Raw genomic sequence first — 21,821 nt, 5'->3', positions numbered from 1 at the left:
CTAGGGAGCCTGGAGGCAAAGGGAGTTCCTTGAGCCTTAAAGGTTTTTCAAATGCAAATAAAGACTAAAGTGTTAAGAGTTTAAGTTAAAAAGTGTAAAAGTTTTAAAGAAAATTAGAAATGGTTTCTGAACAAAATTTAAAAGTAGAGTTGTCCTAAAGTTTTGTTTCAAAAAAAGAAACAAGGAAAATTAGGACTACCAAAATGGTCGCCTAATTGCTATTTCAGCTTACTCTTGTAAGTTACTTTATAGCAATCTTCAGTAGGCCCATGGAGAAGGACAGCAGATCTTCATTCAGATGTAAGTTTGGCCCTCACCAAGTTCCATGCTTAGAGATTATTTCTGAGTTGACCAGCTTGTTGCTTCTAATTGGAGTAAAGTGACCTTTTGTAGGACTCATTGATCTGAAAGCCGCAGTTTTGAGCCTGCCAGGGCAAAGCAAAGTCCCTGTGAGACTGTGGTGTCTAATCTGCCAGCTGGGACAGAGTTGCTTTGGAGCTCGAAGTGGCAGAGTGCTAGCTCTGAGCTGAAAAGCTAGGGGGCAGCACTCAAGCACCAAGCTCGGGACTCACAGTGGCAGGGTGCTAGCCTTGAGCTGGAGAGCTGAGAGACAGCGCCCAGACCCTGAGTTCAATTCCAGCAACCAACAAAGTGAAATGTCAATGGGATGTTTATCCCGGTGTGAAGAGACACTATTGGGGCGAAAGTAATAAAGCATCCAGAAAGCCTCTACTTGAATGGCAGAGAGGTTGTCAGATCCTAGAGTCACCTGTGCTTGGCCATTCAAATTAATCAGAGCCGGGAGGTCATAGAGTAGTTTGTAGGCATGCCTTACTAATGCCCATGCCTTTCATAACTGGGTAGGAACTTGTCAATTTTCTGTGATAGTGGGTAGTTTAAAGTCCTAATTGAGCGAATTCTTTATTTGACACCACCCACAAATTCAGGAAAGTTTGTGCATCTGGGGCTTGTGTCTCTATTAATCTGTTTAGATCTGACAACTGAAGCATTGTTAAGGTTGCAGAGATTTAGTTCCCCAGATGAAAAATGCCTTTGCAAGTGGGTGCTAAGTAAGCTACACTATTGTAGCCAAAGATGGTTTGTGCAGTTGTTAAATGTTAAATATGACCTCTAGTTTGGAGCAAATTATTGTTCCTGATATCTAATCCTTGCAACCCCTTGATAAAACAGGCTAGGCTTCTTAAGGTCCCTGGTCAAGCACAGAGACAATGCCCCTGACTCAGCTTGAAGAAGTCACAGAAGCTGAATCTCTGCCCATCAATCCCCTTTAGATGAAGGGACCAGAGTCATTTTTGGAAAGTGAGACAGGATAAATTAGAGGAATTGGAAAGAGAAGAAATTACACTTGTGTTTCTTTTAAAATAAAAACGGGGGATATGTTGGGAGCCAGAGTGGAATCAAACTGTACCTTGATTTGCATCAGACAATTGCTTTATTGTCTTATTGTTTTCTGGCCTTATTCTGTTTAAATGACCTGAGTTTTACCATATGAATGTAACATCTGGAGTTCCCTGGTTTCAAGAAGGAATATAAGCCTTGAGTTGAAAATAAATGGGGCTGTAGTCTTTACCTGGGCTGCAGACCTCCTGGGTCCCATGTGTTTGTCTCTCTTCTATTTTTTCCAGTCCCTGCCTCCTATTTCAGGAACCCCAATTTGCTGCCGGTAGGCCCCAGCAATAAGAACCTCATAAAGTCAACGTTTTGAAGGAAAGAGCCTTAAATGGCAATTTTACAGGTGTCATTTTTAGATTATAACCCATAAAAATAAAAACAAAGCCATTTTGAAACTTTAATACCCAAGAACATGTTATATTTCTAAATAGTTCCCAAATGGAAGCAAGCAAACCCTTGAAATTTCCAACTGTCCACAATACAATTAAAAGCTGCCTAGTTAAGAATAAACCCCTGTTATATAGATAATTCTTAAAGAAAGTCTATAGGCACGAATGCTGTAATTATCACACAAGAGGTAATAGATATAGAAAACAAAATAGCAAAGAAGTAAGAGAAAAAAGGGAGGGAGAAGGAAGGAAGGAAGGAAAGAAGGATGGGAAGAGAGCAAGGGGGCAAGAGGATATGAGGAGTTTGAAAACTAAGTTGTTCAAGGCGAGGGATGGTGTGCTTGCTTGATTTAGCAAAATGCGAAGGAATGTGTGTGAGACAGAGGCAAGTTACAATGTCCAATATGGGACACTGACCCAGTGTTACTGGATAATGTGCAAGGCAGGGTAATATAAAAGTAGTCAGGAATGGAGAAATACTTGGAGGGTGGAAGCTGCAGAAGTTGAGACTGACTGGAAGCTGTAGACAAGGGATATAGAGGCAATTAGAAATAGTTCTATTTCCAGGCCTCATATAGCTGGAGTCAGGCATAATAGGGAGAACGTTAGTGGCCACCGATATGTTTTAGAATTGCAAATACCTGGACAGTACACAAAACCAAAAGTAAGTAAAGATGATGCCAGTATAGAAATGACTTACTTCATAATGCAACTATCAGAGTCATGTTCAAGAATTCTATAACAAGCCAAAAGTCCAACTCCTTCTACTTGTTCCCACTGTCCCAGCAGCTTCTGGTCTAGGAAAGCAATTTCCTGTTCAGTCAGTGTAGCCATCTCCTGATTCAAGGAAATAAGGAACAAGAAAATATGCCTCCTCCCTGTAAATATATTTTCCAAAGGCTGTATAATTCAGTTTTCCTCCAGTCCTTCTAGGTTTCATAGATACTTGATACTTCTTACCGCAAATAGACACTGGAAAAGTTACTATGTATTTGAGGCAAACAAATTAAAAATGAAGTAAGTTTTATGTGGAAGAAACTAAGATTGAATTCTGGTGCATAACTATATAGTTTGTATCCTGAAATGTGACTGTTAGAAACTTAGCCACAATATTGTCACTGCATGCGAATAAGTGGAGAGTTCACATGTTCACATATCATTCTTGTAACATGTCTTATTGAATCTGTTTCATGACACTTCCAAGTAAGCACACAGTGACAGATCACTTTTTAGCATATCCTTACATCCTATCTGTTATCAATAACTTCATGAAAGCCTTTGATTACCTCTTGTGGGCTAATGGAAACTTGAGTAACAAAATGAATGAAAGGGGAATAAGATCTGAGGAGGTAAGAAAATCATGTGGAAATAAACAGACAGCAAATCAATATAAAAGAATATTTGAGAGCCAAGGATACCATGACAAAGAATGGAGAAGATAAACCAAGTGCAACACTTAAACAAAAATTAATGAAATTTCCCTGAAAGGAAAAAAATCTGAGAGATGTATGGAGTAAGTCAGAAAATGTGAGAATCATCCCCAAAGCCCACCTGATATAATTAAAGTACGGTTTTAATTGCACCTAATCCTTTCTAATCACAAATGGCATTAGCTGAATTATGTGCTCTAAAATTCTAAGTCTAGAAACATCCCTGGAGATGAGGAAGCTATGTTTTAAAACCTCATGGCTAAATATCCTGCTAGTCACTTTGGTATATTGATTTATCACCCAGATGATTCAATCAAATAATTTCAGTCAACTCAAAAACATGCAAAAATTTTCCTACGTCGATTGAAATATACTCAGAAGTTCAGGACTGGCAAGTGAAGTGGAAGAAACATACTAAGATTAGCTCCTTTACTCCTGGTTTCCAGGCTGTGCTCTTGATTATGAATATATTTTCAATCTGCAAATATAAAACTCAGAGAATGCTGCTGGAGGAGCCCTTACCTCCTGTGTGGTTAAGGGGTTATGTGCTATAATCGACATTTACTTTAAAGATAGCTATACCAGTTTAATTATGTTTTCCTCAATAAGACTGAGTGACATACAACACACAAACGTATTACAGAGAAATGTTATGTATCTGAGGGTTATTTTTTTCAACATCTAAGAACTGAAATACAGGAACAGCCCTTTCTTTCCACACAATAATTACATTTCCTTACTTTGAAGCGAAATTACAAATAAGCCTGGAAACAGCATTTAATTAAAATAAGGGATTGTCTGCAACAACAACCCCAAATAAAAAAGAAAAAAAGCAATTTGACCCACATTTTAGGAAATGCATGCAGAAATAAGCTTCAGCAATGAAATTTCTGGACTGAATATTATATACAAGTAGTCTATAACACAAATATTGTCTTATACACCTACACATATACCAACCAGGCAAGAAAAATAAAGAATTGTTGTCAAGTACTTTGATCAATATTTTAACTTGGTAGTGTCTTTAAATCATTGGGACAACTTTTCAAGTGTAGGCTCCACGATATATTTTATATATAGCATCAGAATGATGAAATTTTAAGAAACAATAACCACAATAAAATGGTTTGTCTATCAGCAAGATATGTTTTTGATATATCTGATCTGAAGCTACTACCCAAATTCTGAACCTAGAGTTTCAAATTCAGAGTACCATTTTCTTCTTCCTAAGTCTACGGACATGTTCCCTATTTCCTAAACAAATGAATGCAAGAATACTGCCTACTATAAACTTTTGAAGCAAGAATTGCTATCTTTTCATTGCAATCTTTTTGGTGGCAATTGAATTTGAATTCAGGACCTCACACTTGCTAAGGCAGTTGCTCGGTAACTTGAGCTATACTTCCCGTCTCTACTTACATTGACTATTTTTGAGATAGGGTCCAGCTCTGTGCCTAAGTGACACCCTAGACTTCAATTCTATGTGTATTTGCCTACCTTCTCCAGTCAGAGGGTCACCACATGCACCAGGCCCAGCCATGAGTTAATTGGAGATGCACTGTTTTATGATCTTTCTGACATTTATCCATAGTTCGCTTCACCCTTCCCAAGTAGGTAGTACTTCAGTCTTGAGCCACCACATCTAACTACTCCCTTTTATTTTCTTTCATTTTTCCCTTCTTGTTTATGCTACCAATTTGTCAATGGCATGCTGCAGAGACTCGTTTCTTAATTATTGCTGATTTGGGGAACATTTACTTAAATAAATTAAACAAACCATATCCCAATGATTTGACTACATTATGATATCACCATATTGAGTCACTGGTTGTGTTTCTTCTTCTGTATTATCACACCAGAATTATGACCTAAAGAAACACTGGTACATGTATTTTCTCAACTCCACACTCTGTGACCACATAATTTGTTTAAAATTAGTCACTGAGTGATGACAGTTGCCATGGAAATTGTCAAATACTACAAATTGGAGATGGAGTTACTGTTTACTTGGTGTTCTAAACTTAAACCAACTTGTTTTCAATTAATGTTAACTTAAAAATAAGTATGTAGGGCTGGGAGTTTAGCCTACTGGTATGAATGATTGCTCAGCATGCACGAAGACCCAGATTTGATTCCTCGGTACCACATACATAGAAAAAAAAAGCCACAAATGGTGCTGTGGCTCAAGTGGTAGAGCTTTACCCTTGAGAAAGCCATGGACAGTGCTCAGACCCTGAGTTCAATGCCCAGGACTGGCAAAAAAAAGTATCTCTAGCTATGACCTCTGATGAACATAAGAATATGAAGAAATACACTTTGAATATCTAAAAATATTATCTGACTCAGAAAAATGATGCTTACATGAGCAAACTAATAAAATGCCAATGCATATTTATATGGCTTTATTTTCTAACATTGTAATTGAAAACATCAAGCAATATATGTTAAAACTGTACTCATTTGACCTACAAAATATACTTGCATTATAGATATATAGTTCAGCAAAAAAATCTATAAAATCTCTCTAAATTAATTGGTTATGTTGAATTACAGCAAAGAATAATGCAAATGTTTTAGTTGTAAGTTGGGAACCACATATTTTATATCAGTAAAATTTATAACTATATGTACTTAAATATATATATGCAATTTACATTCTCATCAAAATCAATGAAGGTTACATTTAAGCCTAACAATGCTAGTACATAATTCTTTAATAGCTGAATTTGATGAAATAATGTGTAAGATTATTAATTAAAAGCCTACCCAAATTCCCAGTTCAAATTTTGTTCCTGGTTCTCTTTCATTGTTTCTCTCCATCTCTTTTAGTTAACCACACAACTGTTATTGCTTTTTGTGCTTTTTAGTCTAAACTGTCCCCTAAACCCATACATCATAGCTGATTCTTCAAGGTTGTTGTCTGTGCTGATTTAATCAATTAGAAATCAAGGGATTCAGAAAGAATGTCTTTATTTAGAACATTCTAGACTGCTTTCCTTGTCACTTCCAGAAATAGCTCAATACAATTGAACAAAGTCTTTTTTTCTCCCTGCCATAATTCCTTCTTAGGATATAAGTACTCAGAACTCCATAGGACCTTTTCTCTGTGCTTCTTGCTTTACCTCTTCATCAAGACCTATCCAAACTTGATGAATAATAGGAAGGGGAGGGAAAAAGAAGGAAGGGAAGAGATAAACAACACAGAGTCATTGGAAATATACAATTTTATGTACCAGTCACCAGGGCTTTACAAAAGGCTTCTACTCTTTCTCCTCCTCTACTTAAACTTTCCCTCCTACTTATAAACAACCCTTTGGGACAAACTTAAATGTACAATAATGTATGAGAAATAGGTTTTAATATACTGAAGTGATCATGTATTTTCTCACAGGTAATCCAAACATACAAATATAAACTTATTCCTTTGCATTTTCTTATGTCCCCTGGTTAAATTCTCCATGTATTAATTTTACACACTGCCTTTGGTCAAAGAATAATGATAGAGTTCTTGAAGCAGATGACAAATTAAACACCAAATTAAAGTGGTATGTTTTGATGTCTAATTTCGAAAGAGACACCCCCCAACATTTTACCATAGAACAATTTTAGGCTAATATAAGATGCTCATTGTTTAGAAAATGGGGGAGAACATGTGACTGTTTAAAATAATATTTCAAACCAAACTTCCAAATATTATTAGGTATCACCAAGGGAACATCACAATATTCTGAAATGTTCTTCTGACTGCAAGACATCAGAAATCAGCATGATAGTCCCTAAGATCTGAGGAGGGGAAGTCATTTCACATTCACTTGTTAGCCCACTCCCTATCTGACAGTGTAGAATCTCAACATGACTGTTATTTTTTTATTTAACAGAATTTCACAGAGTGAGAGAGTCCCCAAAGCATGTGATAGTCATAACAGGGCAAAACCTCAGGGTAGAGAACTGTATCCTAGAAATACGTTGAACCTCAATTAAGACCAACCAAGTAGATAGTTGATCAGTGAGCAGAAAAGATCCTTTTTCCTTCCACCAGGCTCCATCCTTACAAGCTTTGTTTCCACTAGAAAATAAACAGTGGAATGTCTTTATCTGTATGTATCATACACCTGTTACTTTTAAAAGCATCTTTTCCTTTACACAAGTTTGACATCCCTTTCGACTGGTTCTTATTTTAACCTTTTTTGCTTCATCTCTGCCTGTGGCCTGGGAATTTGTAGGGGAATCACCATAGCACATCAACTCCTCATATCCCTGAGAACTCTGATTTTCAATTAGCAAATCAGAATTGACAAGTCAACATTAAGGCCCAGAGAAGAGAGATGAGATGTATGGGAGACCAGGGAAGCCAGAATCCACTGAGCAGCAGTGTGACAAATCACACTGTGATTTGTCATAGAAGCTGAGGCTTAGTAAATCCCTTGAAGTGACCACTGAATTTGATGAGCTGAGCACAAGACTTCCTGCCTCCTAAGTACACAAGACAGAACATGCTGCTAAAATTGAAATGTGTGCATAGCATGGGGCATGGTCCAAGAACTAATTGAAAGGTGGGAAGATTTCTGTACATTAATGTGCCTCAGTTGACATTTTGGGAAAAATTCCTTTAACTTTTTTGTCAATTTACCATTGGATTTTTTTATTGTAATGTATTGAGGGGTCACATACAGAAAGTACATCACTTCTCACACATTCACACCCCCATTTGATCTTATTTTTTAATCGTTGCCATTCATGCTTATAGGTGTAACTTTTATAAATATGCATATAGATAACATGTTATTCAAACACGTATGTCCTTTAGCTTTATTGAGAGATAAATCTAAAAAAAATGTTTCACATTTTGAAACAGCTATTGAATTCAAGGATAGTATAATTAAGGCGATTGTGAACAGTCAACACCTGGGTTCTTTGTGAAATACAAATATGCTTACATTGGAGAGTCAATAGTATCCATTCCACTGACCAGCCCATTCAGTGCAGAGCACTGAGACACACATTAGAAGTGTGTCAAGAAGGCAAAATGAAGATGTGGGGTGTGACTCTCTTGAACAAGTCATATTATTTATCACACTAACTTTTATAGTTATCAGAACTTTATGCTCAGTGGGATGTATTTCTTTTTCATTTAATCAAGAGCTGGTTCATGGTTTTGCTTAATTTGATTTAGAAAATAGAAACCCCTCAACAGAAAACAAAGAAATAATAAGCAAAGTGTTGTTCAATGAGATGGTATGAATACAGAAGCTATTGGTTAGACTACTTTCCTGTCATTTAGGGACTTAGTTCTATGAAAATCTGATTTGGCTAAAATGAAAAATAGCATTCTCTACAGACAGAAGCATGTGTGATCAATAGCCCAATCGATAGCCAAACATCCTGGTTAACTTAACGAATCATAAAACTCTGAGCAAAAATAATCCATTTTTGTGCCTGTGTTGATTTGAAATCCACTCTGTTACTTCCAAAATCTCTGCTTTAGCAACAGACAGTAAAGCCCCACCCTAACCACGACCCCAGAGAGCAGGCTACATAATAACATGTTTATGTCCATTGAGACTAGCGCTGATGGAAGGCAACTGACAGATACAGCATTTTCAATCTTTTTTGGAAAGTCTTCATACTAACTAACAAAAAGAGATGGGTCCTCTTCTCTTCTGATTGTAGGCCAAATATAAATGCACTTAAGACTTGTTCTGAAGCTGTAGCTGATAGGGAAAGAGAATATTTGCCTAGTTTGCACAAGGCTCTGGGTTTGATTCTGTGTGTGTGTGTGTGTGTGTGTGTGTGTGTGTGTGTGTGTGTGTGAGAGAGAGAGAGAGAGAGAGAGAGAGAGAGAGAGAGAGAGAGAGAGAGAGAGAGAGAGAGAGAGAGAGGGAATTGCTTTGGAGTTTCTTCCTATAATTATATTGAAATATATGTAAATATTAGAATAGGGTTCCTATTTAATTTCAGACAGGATCTTCAGATCTTCTGAGTGTGTTTTTTTATCATTCCAAATCAATTCTTAGCCTTCGCTCTTCACTTTAAGGCACAATTCATTATTCTACTTACCTTTGGTTAATCTCACCCTTCCATTTCAGTGTGCCTTGCAGAAAATGTAAATCATTCTGACAGAAGAGCTCTTTACTCAGGTTAAGAACCCCTGAACCAGCATAAGAAAATCATAAACGATGTATTTTTTTTTTTTGCCAGTCCTGGGCTTGAGCTCAGGGCTTGAGCACTGACCTTGGACTTTCTCAAGGCCAGAGCTCTACCACTTGAGCCTCAGCACCACTTCCATCTTTTTTTCTAAGTATGTGGAATCGAACCTGGGTCTTTGTGCATGCTAAGCAAGCACTCTACAACTAGGCCAAACTCTCAGCTGATAAACAATGTATTTTGAGGACAAAGTTGCTTCTTCCTACAGACACCTCTCTTTTCACCTGATCACTGTTTCTTTTTTTTTTTTTTTTTTTTTTTTTGCCAGTCCTGGGCTTGAGCTCAGGGCCTGAGCACTGTCCTTGGACTTTCTCAAGGCTTGAGCTCTACCACTTGAGCCTCAGCACCACTTCCGGCTTTTTTTTCTACGTATGTGGTACCGAGGAATCGAACCCGGGTCTTCATGCATGCTAGGCAAGCACTTTAACCACTAGGCCAAACTCCCGGCCCCTGATCACTGTTTCTTAAAATGCACTTTATCTTTCTGCACGTATATCATGTGGCCTGGTTAAAAATAAATAAATAAAAAAGACAATGAATGAGATGGCCACAGGGAATAGAAATGTATTTCTTAAACTTATTTGTCTTCAAGCAATATATTATTCCTTGTACTTTAAGAGCAAATCAGAGAGAAGTAAGGTGATGGAATGTAAATTTCTTCTTGGTTTCACACTTACTAACCATGTCCTGGTTTTTTTGGTGTTTTTTTTTTCCTGGTCCTGGGCTTGAGCTCAGGGCCTGAGCACTGACCTTGGGCTTTCTCAAGACTAGAGCTCTACCCCTTGAGCTACAGCACCACTTCTGGCTTTTTCCCATGTATGTGGTACAGAGGAATCAAACCCAGGTCTTTGTGAGTGCTAGGCAAGCACTCTATCACTAGGCCAAACTCCCAACCCTCCATGTTCTGTTTTATGTTAAGGTCAGTGATCGAAGGCTTTATGTAGTCCTCTTGTCTCTGCTGAGAAAGTAGTTGGCCACAAATTTCTCCTTAATTTTTGGTGGGGACACAATGTGTGCATAAATGTGATTTTATTTTTACAGAAATAGGTCCTCAGAGTTAGTGAATCACTTTTAAAATAAGGGCAAGACTTCAAACCACCATCCTTTAAGCTGGAAAAAGCATGGCTTCTCCTGGCTCCGTTAACCTCTGCTCCTCAGTTCAGCAGGGATATGGAAGAGTCTACCTGCCAGTCTTGCCATGTCTCTGACACTAACACCTCCTTAGAGTGTAAATGGATGCTAACTACTTACACATGAGCAAAGGGATGATGGATGGAGTAAGAGGCCAGACAGACGGTGCTTATAAGTACTTTTCATCCACAGTAGCTGAAAAAATAACTTTCTGTCTTTCATCCTACCTTTCTGCACAATTTGACTTCATTCATCTTTATCTCTTCAATACAACTCTTCAGGTCCAGTAATTTCTTTCCAGGTACCCAAAAGTTTTGGGAAAAAAATATCACATATAGCCACTGTACTCTCTCTGCTGTCTCCCAGGGTTTGAAGACATTTCTCCGTAGCATTGACTAATGCAACAGTTCTTGTTGTGGATGAACTGTACTGGCCTATTCTGCAGCTGGCTGCTGGACCTGCTCTGTACATTCTAGAGAAGCTTTTCTATCCCAAAGATCTCACTATTTGCAAACAGAACTTCTGCTGCCAGAGCTGGTTTCTCTCAGTTATTAACTTAGGTATTAATTGAGATACTTCATAACCTAAGTAATTGCAAATAAGAATCCTCCCTCTTTTATTTCTCACTAAGGTTATTGAACCACTCTTGTTCCTTCAGGCATCAGCCAGTTCGTAAAGACAGTGAACAAGGCATCTGAGAATGCATCTCTGCTCGAAACAAAGACCCTGGATTCCAGCCCTCAATGAGCTCCTCTGCTGGTCTCTCATCCTTCAAGTCACTGTCCTCTGTTTCAAGTCATTCCAGAGACAAGAAGAGCTAGGCCCTCCATTTTGAGAGCTGTGTGAAATTACTCAAGCCAGTGCATCTCATGTCTATGTGCTCTTCCTACGAAGACCACCAGTAATACTCTTCCTGTATTGACCTCTCTCTCTCTCTATCTCCCTCTCTCTACCACCTACTAGCAGGATTTCATGGTTTAATATGTGCCCTCCACCCTGTCCCAGGTGGTGTGGTATAGAGAATTATGCACACCTTAAATTTAGTCCTTTCTAAGTCATTTCTTTGTCTAGATAAGCTTGATTAAAACAAATCTCAGGTCTCATAAAACACTAGTCAAAACTGTGCAGTTATCTCAATTCTCAATGGGTAAATATCAATGAAATGGTTTTCTAAGTTAGGTTATCACTAATTCAACCACTCTGGTAAAATAATTTCGGGTAAAGTAATTTAACTTATTAACTTAGTGAGAGTCTGTAATATCGATTAAAAAAGGTCCTACCAATAACCATAAATACATGTATTTTGGTTTAAATGCCTCTGTACTTGGTTAACATTTTTTTTTTTGCCAGTCCTGGGCTTGAGCTCAGGGCCTGAGCACTGTCCTTGAACTTTCTCAAGGCACCATTTCCGGCTTTTTTCTATGTATGTGGCACCAAGGAATCAAACCCAGGTCTTCATGCATGCTAGGCAACCACACTACCACTAGGCCAAACTCCCGGCCCTTGGTTAACATTTTTAACTTTACCATTATGCTTACTTTTGTTTTTTGTAACCTGTAAAATGCATTAGCTAATTCTATCACTCAACACGTATGAGTTGAAAGCTATATCATGTGTCAGGTAATATAACACAACTTCAAGATACACATAGTGGCCTTGAAGTGACCTGGCATCTATGGAGAAAATTAAGATTCATAAGAACTTATTACAATGTCGATGAGAACGTAAATGAGTGCAACTGATACACACATACACACACACACACACACACACACACAATACAATGGAGTTTTAATCATTTGTCATATGAATAATTCTATGCCATTTGTAGGGAAATTGATAGATCTAGATAAAATTATGTTATGTGAAGTAAGTCAGGTACCTTCAGGGACCATGAAGAAAAGAAGGAACCTGATGATGATTTACTAGCTTGAAACACAATATTAAGGAACAGGAAAACTTGGTGTGGTAATGGAGAGGCATCTGGCAACTCTAATGATGCCATTAGTGTGATAAAGAAAACAGAACAACTTTGATGTTGAAAGCTACGAATTCTATATCTTCATGTCAGAAAATATATTCTCTAAGACAAAAACAATACTTTTTACAAAAATCTATGATACAGGCAAAGTAAGAAAGTAAGGCTAAAAGAAATCATTTTAGCAAACACAAGATAAGTTATAATCCAAGTTCATTTTTAGACAAAAGATTGTATTCTTCCCAATATTTATCAGCACAAGATAAAACACACACAGTGTCATCATTTTAAAACATATTCAGATTAGATTGTTTCACACTTCAAACTTTTAGATTGCCCTGATTTACATTTATAGCTCCTCAAGTTTCAGTATACAGATTACTGAGTCATGGTACAAATTCCAACACTAGCAACTCCTACTGCTCACATACATTTTTAGAAAACAAGATACAAAAACAAGTTTCACTCTGTAGAACACCCTATTAAAATAGTGTGAGTTTCTGAATGCTGATCTCATAGATTCCATATAGATTTTAATATATCTGAATACCTACTTTAGAATAATGTGAGAATTGTTATATGTCTCATGTCATAACACAAAACAAAATGAGTAAAGAGTGTTGCTTACTATTTGCTATGCTTTTACCCCAAGAATAAAAAATGTGTATGCTAACTACAATATCACAGCTAAAATCATAACTCCTTTAGTACATCACTAAATATTAGAAATAAATGATTTTTTCAACATTATATAGGTTTTAGTGATGAATATCATCAATTATTTATAGTGCATACTGAGGGTAGTTTTTACCAAAAACAGAAAAAGAAAAGAAAAAAAATCTCATGGAAAGCAATCATAATTTTTTCTGAAAACAAAATTCCACTGAGGAAAATAATGTACCACTGTGACTGCTGTGTCTGTTTGGTAGGAGACTGAACGAATAACAGAACAATGGCCTGCCCCATGCCAGGAAGGCTGAGAATTGCACTTCAGTAATAAAACAATCTAAGAAATCCATAGATACATTTTGTATTTGGTTTTCCTCTACAGATTTAGCAATCCATGTATTGTTCTTCCTACAAAATACATAGCATTCCATGGAAGACTTTTAAATGTAGAACATAAGCAACTATGAACATCTGCTGCAATGGAAAATGGTGCCCAGATTACTTTTCTTTTCTTGTGCCTTGAACTCAGGGACTGGATACTTTCCCTAAGCTATTTTGCTCAAAGCTAACTTTCTATCATTTTAGCCACAGTTCCAATTCAGAATTCAGAGGTGGTTAATTGGAGATGAGAGTCTCATGTACTTGCTTTCCTGCCCAGACTGGCTTACCAAGCTCTTCAGAGCTCAGCCTCCTAAGTAGCTAGGATTACAGGTGTGAGTCAATTATGTCCAGCTGATGTCAGAATTTTGTAGCAAATTAACATCTAATTGTTGCAAATTTATCAGCTCTAATCTATACGCATCCAAAAATCTTTTATTCATTACCTCTAAGTAGTTGTACAACGGGGTTTCCATTCAGCCTCTAAGTTTGTGAGTACAGTACACCTTAATGAGTGCCACCAATTTCATCCTTCTCCCCCGTCTCTCCATACCCAATGTAGGAAAACTTTTCTTTCTTTTTTGTGTGACTTGATCATTTGTCAAATTAAAATAATGATCACTATACATCACATCCCCTCAGAAAAAGTACTTGAAAATTTAGTTTGGTAACCTTCCCTTCCATTTTATTAATAAAAATATTACTACAAAAATAGTTCTAAAAGGTAAAGGTATCCTTCACAAACACTCAAGGAAATACGGGCCCTACTTGCCATTTATATTCCAGATATCCAACAATAGTACCAGATTTCACGTGGGCTTCAGAACTGTGATGGTGAAGTAATACTTTGTGTGCAAATGATTTTTGAAGATCAGTCTTCTGTCTCGTGGATTAGAAATTGTCATATTTCAGTCAGTTTGAGTCTGGCATATGTTAAAGAATTCCCTGTCGTGCTTTTATCGCAACAAACAGCTAACTATTCAAAGCTCAGAGGAATGGAACTAACAGCATGTTTATAGAGTTCCATCAAAACAGAGAGAACACAAATTAGTTAATTCATCAGTTTCATTTGTCTGGGTAATTGACTCTGCTTTTAAAATACATCATGAGACTTTGAAAGGAGAAATAGAATGCTTTGTGGGGAGGTGTGCATGCAGATTGAATTACTTCATTGTTGATGCTAACGTTGACAAATTAGACATAATTTTGTTCTAAAACTTTGGTCTTCCCCAAACCTGAGCCACTTTCCTCTTGCTAGTTATTCAGATTTAGTAAGAATAAAAGAGAGAGATTTGGCTATTTAATTTCTTTCTTCATATATTTTTGTTATAATTAGTAGAAGGGTTGGTTACATTATATTCTCCAGATAGAAGGTGCAATACTTCACAAATATTGATACCCTTTCTCATGTCTTGGTCCCCATTTCCCTCCCCCCACCCCACCCTTCATCTTGTTTTCCTGCCTTCCTTATCCTATTTCAAATAACCAAATAAGCATATATACAATATGTCAGATAACAATGTGAAATACTGTAACAATATGAGATAACCAAGGGACAGCAAAAGAGATGAGAGATAACATGGGACATTAAGGACAACAGCCACTCATTATATGGCTTTTGTTTCTACATCCTGGAGGTCCTTTCTTATAGCATCATACTATATGGCCTTATGTATCTAGGTTTTGCTCTATTGTAAATCTCTGCTAGGAGAGTCCAAGGTTTCTACTGATTATGACAAATGAGGGAAACTATTGAGCCTATGTTCCTTTGAGTCTGGCTTACTTCACTTAATATGATTTTTTTCTGTCTTTCCATTTCCCTACAAATGGGGCGATGTCATTTTTTCTGACAGCAGCATAAAATTCCATTGTGGATATATATCACATCTTGTTGATCTATTCATCAACTGAGGGGCATCTGGGTTGGTTCCATATCTTTGCTATGGTAAATAGTGCTGCAATGAACATCGTTGTGCTAGTGGATTTAGTATGTCCTTGTTTCTGGACGATTAGATAAATGTCAGTGAGTGGAATTGCTTGGTCATAGGGGAGCACTATATTTAGTCTTTTGAGGAACTGCCATACTGCTTTCCATAGTGGTTGAACGAGTTTGCACTCCCACCAACAGTGTAGTAGTGATCCCTCCTGTCCATATCCCTGCCAAAATCTGTTGTTATTAGTTTTCTTGATCATGGCCATTCTAACTGGAATGAGGTGGAATCTTAGAGTTGTTTTGATTTGCATTTCTTTTATGACCAGAGATGTTGAGCATTTCTTCATGTGTCTACAGGCCATTCTTATTTCTTCTTCAAAGAAGACTCTCTTTAAGTCTTTGGCCCATCTTTTAATGGGATGGTTGTTTCTTTAGAGATTAGTTTTGGAGTGATTCAATTTTTTGAGCTGTTTATATATTTTAGATATGAGGCCTTTGTCCGTTGGATGGTTAGTGAAGATCTTCTCCCACTCTATAGGCTTTCTAGTTAATTTGCTAGCTATGTCCTTTGCCATATAGAAGTTCTGCAGTTTAATGCAGTCCCAGTTATCCAGACTTTCTTTGACTTGTTCTATTTCTGGGTCCTTATTGAGCAAGTTTCACGTGTGCCAAGGAGACCTAGTATATTTCCTATTCCTTCTTGTAAAGTTTTCAGTTTATCTGTTTTTAACTCCAGGTCTTTGATCCATTTGGAGTTAATCCTGGTGCAGGGTGACAAAGTAGGATCCAACTTTAGTTTTCTGCAGGTGCTTAACCAGTTCTGCCTGCACCTCTTGTTGAAGAGGCTGTGTTTCTTCCATTCTATTTTTTTAGCCATTTAATTTCTATGCTCACATCTGTAAAATTTGTTGGCTTAACAAAGGAATATACAGTTAGATTATAAATAGCTATCTCTGATTCTCTGTTTATATCTTCAGTCAATACATATTATTTTATTCATCAGGGTTTCATTAAATTGCTGGAAGCCAATGGCTGCTCAAAAGGCTGAAATATGAGGATCACAGTTGGAAGCCAGCCCCAGCAGAAAAATCTATAAGACTTTTATCTCCAATTAACCATCAAAAGCTGGAAGTGGAACTGTGCTAAAATGATAGAGATCTAGCCTTGAGTAAAAACGCTCAGGGACAGCACTCAGATCCTGAGTTCAAGTCCCAGGACACACACACACACACACACACACACACACACACACACACACACACACCTCTTATTGAACTTGTGCAGGAGATGTCTCCCATTATATTTGGTACACATTGAAGTAAAAATAATTTGTAAATGCCCTTTAAAGACAAAACAAGAAAAATCCTTGTATTAAACAATACGGGATTCTTTCTCACAGAAAGAATTTCCCAGTCCGAAATTATAGATCTCTACTTGATTCATGTTAAATCTTAAGTTTAACCTGGCCAAAAAATCCTTAGTAAAAATAGGGATATATTTATGCCACATTCCATTATCATTGTGTAATATTCACACATTGCATGAATGAATTAACCTCTCATAACAAGTGAAGAAAACCTCCCTCGGATCAAATGAACAGAAGTGAAGGAATTCACTTCTGAGCTTCAAACAATGGCTTAAAAACATCTTTTCTGAATGCCCCTTTATGTGACCTTGCCTGTCCCCCTTCTGAGTGAGTCTATTTCCTGTCTCATTGTGTGGGATGAGACCTTTTGTGGATCACTCCAATGAAGTTAAAATAGTGCTGGGCCACAGATGAGTCTGGGTGTGGAAATGCCTGTGGGTTTTTCTCTACTGTTAAAAATGCCATTTCTCAGATCAACCCTAGAAAGATGTAGCCAGGTTACACTGAGAGAACCCTTTAGACAAATGGAGAAGGTTTCCATCTCCAAACTGCCTTGCTGAAAGTAGGAATGAAGCTGTATTGGGTGTTCAGGCTCCATCTCCATCTTGTGACCTCTAACTGAGGGATGGACAGCTTTTGGAACAGTAAACAACACACTGGACTTGTACCTAATGTTATCAATTACTCTGGATTTTATTGTAAGTGCTGTGTTTCCAATTAGCTTGTGATAGAAAGGTAAATTATAGAGACTTCATGGACATAAAATCTTCTTGTACTCTTTTTAAACCTACTGAAAAGTAACCTAAAGTTCACTTTGTTTTTGTACAGAACATCTTATATTCTCAATTTACAAATAATAGATTGAAGGAACTGAGGGAAATGCAAAGCTTTGGGTTCAGCTGCCAGAATAAGGAAGGAAGGACAAAAGGAAGGAAAGAAGGAAGGAATGAAGGAACAAAGGAAGAAACGAAGGAAGAAACGAAGGGAGGGAAGGATAGAAAAAGACAGGAAGGAGAGGAAAGGGGGGAAGGGCAAGATAGGGGAGAGAAAATGCAGTAAGAGTATGTTGTAAATAATAAAAACAATGTAGGCATTTATTTGTACATTTAGTCTCAGTTTTCTGGGATGTGTTGAGAAGAAACATAGGAAATGCTCTCAAAATGCTTGAAGAGATGTGAAATCTGAGTAATTATCCCCTAAACACATAATAAAAGAGATTCCACCCCAAAATGATCTGTTGTAGAGACAGCAAATTTCTGTATTTTTAAGTTAAATCCATTTATATTTTCCAGGGCATATGATGAAAATAGAAAAAAAAATGCCTGAAGCATTGCCTGTGGATAAAGAAAGATTCCTGCCAATTCCCATAAATCTCAAATAAGTGGAAATCCAAACTATGAGGCTAAACACATTTTGTACAGGTCAGCATTATTTAGGGAGGATAACACTATCTGTCTCTACATTCTTGGAATTCAATCTATTTAAATAGCTCATGAGGACATTATTAGTATTTTGAAGTTATAACTAAGGAATATTAAGTAATAAAAGCTAAAAGTGAAACAAGAGGCAATAAAATTATGGACAGAATTTGCATATTCAGTTGTAAAAATGATTCTGTGTTTTCTTATACCATAGAACACTAAAACAATTTCATATTAATTCATGAATATTATTTACAATATTTCTACTCAGTGCTAAAACCTATATAGTAGGAAAAGAAAGTGACGACGGAAGGAAAATACAGGGAGAGAAGATGTCAGGCAGGCTAATATAGAGAGAAGGAAGGAGGGAGGGAAGGAGGAAAGGAGAGCCAGATTAGGAATTTTCAGGAGAAGTAAATAAATGTAATTTTAAAAATGTGTAATTTTTAAAATGAGTCTCTAAAATCAGACTTAAGTGCACAATCTATCAACAGACTTTTCAAAAACTCATCTCAAGAATTCTCAGACTCCTTCTAATGCTGTATCTCATGTATTATCCTCAACCCATGAATAATTAGGACTTTTACTGTCATCCCCTTAGAGAAAGCACATGTATTACTTCACTATTTCTATTAGGTCTGGCCTTTAACCTATGAAAATGTGTGGCATTTATTTTCCCTTTTACCCTCTCTGGGCATTTCATCATTTTTGCCCAACATAGGGTTTCCCTTACCTCTAAATAAACAGAACAGGGGCTTACCTTTCAATCTTGTGTAATACAAACCATGAAGTTACATATTACATACCTAAGTCAACCCTCTTTGACATTAGCTGGGTATCATTAGCTTGTGAAGTTCTTTTGATTTGTTTTTCAGCTACAGAGTTTTCCATTTTTTATATATTTGGTTAAACAAAATGCCTATTTTGTCAACAACAGATCCAAGAAAAGGCCAACAGATCACGAGAGGGGGGGAGGGAACGGAGGGGAAGGAAAGTAAGACCAAAGTTTAGACTGCCCCCGCTGGGCCTTCACTACAGGAAGCCCTTGGATAGCAATACCCATCCCTGTTCCCAGCATCACAACTGGAAAGTTGAAGTCTTTGCACATCTCAGTGGGTCATGCACTCCCCATGCATTGGGCACCTCTAAAGTGCCATGTGCTCCTGACATTGTAGAAGAAGAAAGGACATTAGTAGGGTCCATTCAATGAATCAGCCCAAATTTAATTCCATACATCTTTCTTTTCTGCTCTAGTTCTTTATAGCTCCAGAAAAGAGATCTAGAGAAGAGCAAACAGATTCATTCAGAAGGTGAACAGGCTCTTCATGCTGTCTCTCCCTGTCTCCAGTGATCACTGAAGGGCACATATGTGTTCTGATAGCAGGGCTGTAATTAAAAATCAACACATACTTTATGTGGATGAATATGTAACAAACCAAGGGAGCCGTAGGTGTCTGTTTCTCTCTGAAAGGTAACCCTGGCCCATCGAGTTTGGAAAGTCTTTCTGAGTCCTCAAACTTAATTCCATGTTGATGACTTGTAAATCAATATCTTCTTCCAGGTCTTTCTTCTAAGACCAAGGGCCTATTGCAGGCCCACTTTCAGGCCTGGTAGTGGCCTCTAATTCAGACTTTGTAAAGCTGTATTTTTATAAAAATAATTTTGGAGTGGCCTTGTCTTCTTCTTTCTCTTCTCCTTGCACGGATGGCGCCCCGCTCCCGGCAGACTCGTGTCCGCTGTCTTTTCGAGACCAAACACCATGCCTTCAATTAAGTTACAGAGTTCTGATGGAGAAATATTTGAAGTTGATGTAGAAATTGATGACCCAGTTCCTCTTCCAAATGTTAATGCAGCAATATTAAAAAAGGTCATTCAGTGGTGCTCATCTTCCTTCTGAGGAAGATGAGAACAAAGAGAAGCGTACAGATGATATTCCTGTTTGGGACCAAGAATTCCTGAAAGTTGACCAAGGAACACTTTTCGAACTTATTCTGGCTGCAAACTACTTACACATCAAAGGTTTGCTTGGTGTCACATGCAAGACTGTTGTCAATATGATGAAGGGGAAAACTCCTGCGGAGATTCGCAAAACTTTCTTTTTTTTTTATTGTAATTAGTAAAAGGGTTACATGATATTTGCCAGATAGAAGGTGCATTAATTCACATACATTGATACCCTTTCACATGTCTTGGTACCCGTTTCCCTCCCCCCCACACTCCCCACTCGTCTTGGTTTTCCCCCTTCCCTATCAAATTTCAAATATCCAAATACAAATAAATTCAATATATCAGATAACAAAGTGAGATACTATACCAATATGAGATAACCAAGGGACAGCAAAGGAGATGAGAGACAACATAGTACATTAAGGACAACAATCATTCATTATATGGCTTTTGTTTCAATATCCTGGAGGTCCTTTCAATTAGCTTCACATTATATGTCCTTATGTATCAAGATTTTGCTCTATTGCAAATCTCTGCTAGTAGAGCTCAAGGTTTCTACTGATTATGACGAATGAGGGAAACCATTGAGCCTAAGTTCCTTTGAGTCTGGCTTACTTCACTTAATATGATTTTTTCTAAGTCTTTCCATTTCCTAACAAATGGGGCGATGTCATTCTTTCTGACAGCAGCATAGAATTGCATTGTGTACAAATACCACAACTTGTTGATCCACTCATCAACTGAGGGACATCTAGGTTGGTTCCATATCTTTGCTATGGTGAATAGTGCTGCTATGAACATTGTTGTGCTAGTGGGTTTAGTATGTCCTTGTTTCTGGGTGGTTGGGTAAATGCCAAGTAGTGGAATTGCTGGGTCATAGGGGAGTTCTATGTTTAGCCTTTTGAGGCACTGCCACACTGCTTTCCATAGTGGTTGAATGAGTTTGCACTCCCACCAACAGTGTAGTAGTGATCCCTCCTGGCCACATCCCCTCCAGCATCTGTTGTCATTCGTTTTCCTGATCCTGGCCATTCTAGCTGGAGTGAGGTGGAATCTTAGAGTTGTTTTGATTTGCATTACTTTTATGACCAGAGATGTTGAGCATTTCTTCATGTGTCTATAGGCCATTTTTGTTTCTTCTTCAGAGAAGACTCTCTTTAAGTCTTTGGCCCATTTTTTAATGGGATGGTTGTTACTTGCAACTTTCAACATTAAGAATGACTTTACCGAAGAGGAAGAAGCTCAGGTACACAAAGAAAACCAGTGGTGTGAAGAGAAATGAAATGTGCCTGACACTGTAACACTATAAGGATTGTCCTCATTGCATGTATAGTTTGAATACACATCCCAAACTTACAGTTGAGTTTCTTCTAGTCCCAGCGAAAGCTTCTTTTTTTCTTTACTCTGAATAAAACAATTGTGGGTTATCTGGAAACTATCATTTTAGGATTTCTCTTTCTGTAGAGCAGTTTCTGCCTAGCTTATTATCTAGTTAACTTTAGTTAAGCTTTTAGAACTCGGCCTTGTAAATAAGTTGCAACAAGGCTCCTGGTAGAATTAAC

The 21,821-nt window shown here is 37.5% G+C and overlaps 1 pseudogene; it reads left to right on the top strand.

Moving 5' to 3' along the window:
- The first annotated feature begins 20,024 nt into the window (after positions 1-20,024).
- On the top strand, positions 20,025-21,541 carry LOC150068475 (S-phase kinase-associated protein 1-like; annotated as a pseudogene).
- Positions 21,542-21,821: the final 280 nt, after the last annotated feature.

Source organism: Megascapheus bottae, chromosome 1, assembly GCF_031878675.1.
Source record: "Megascapheus bottae isolate mThoBot1 chromosome 1, mThoBot2.hap1, whole genome shotgun sequence".
Classification (NCBI taxonomy): Eukaryota; Metazoa; Chordata; class Mammalia; order Rodentia; family Geomyidae; genus Megascapheus; species Megascapheus bottae.
The sequence above is the reverse complement of the archived record's forward strand: the minus strand, read 5'-3'. Positions and strand labels throughout refer to the sequence as shown.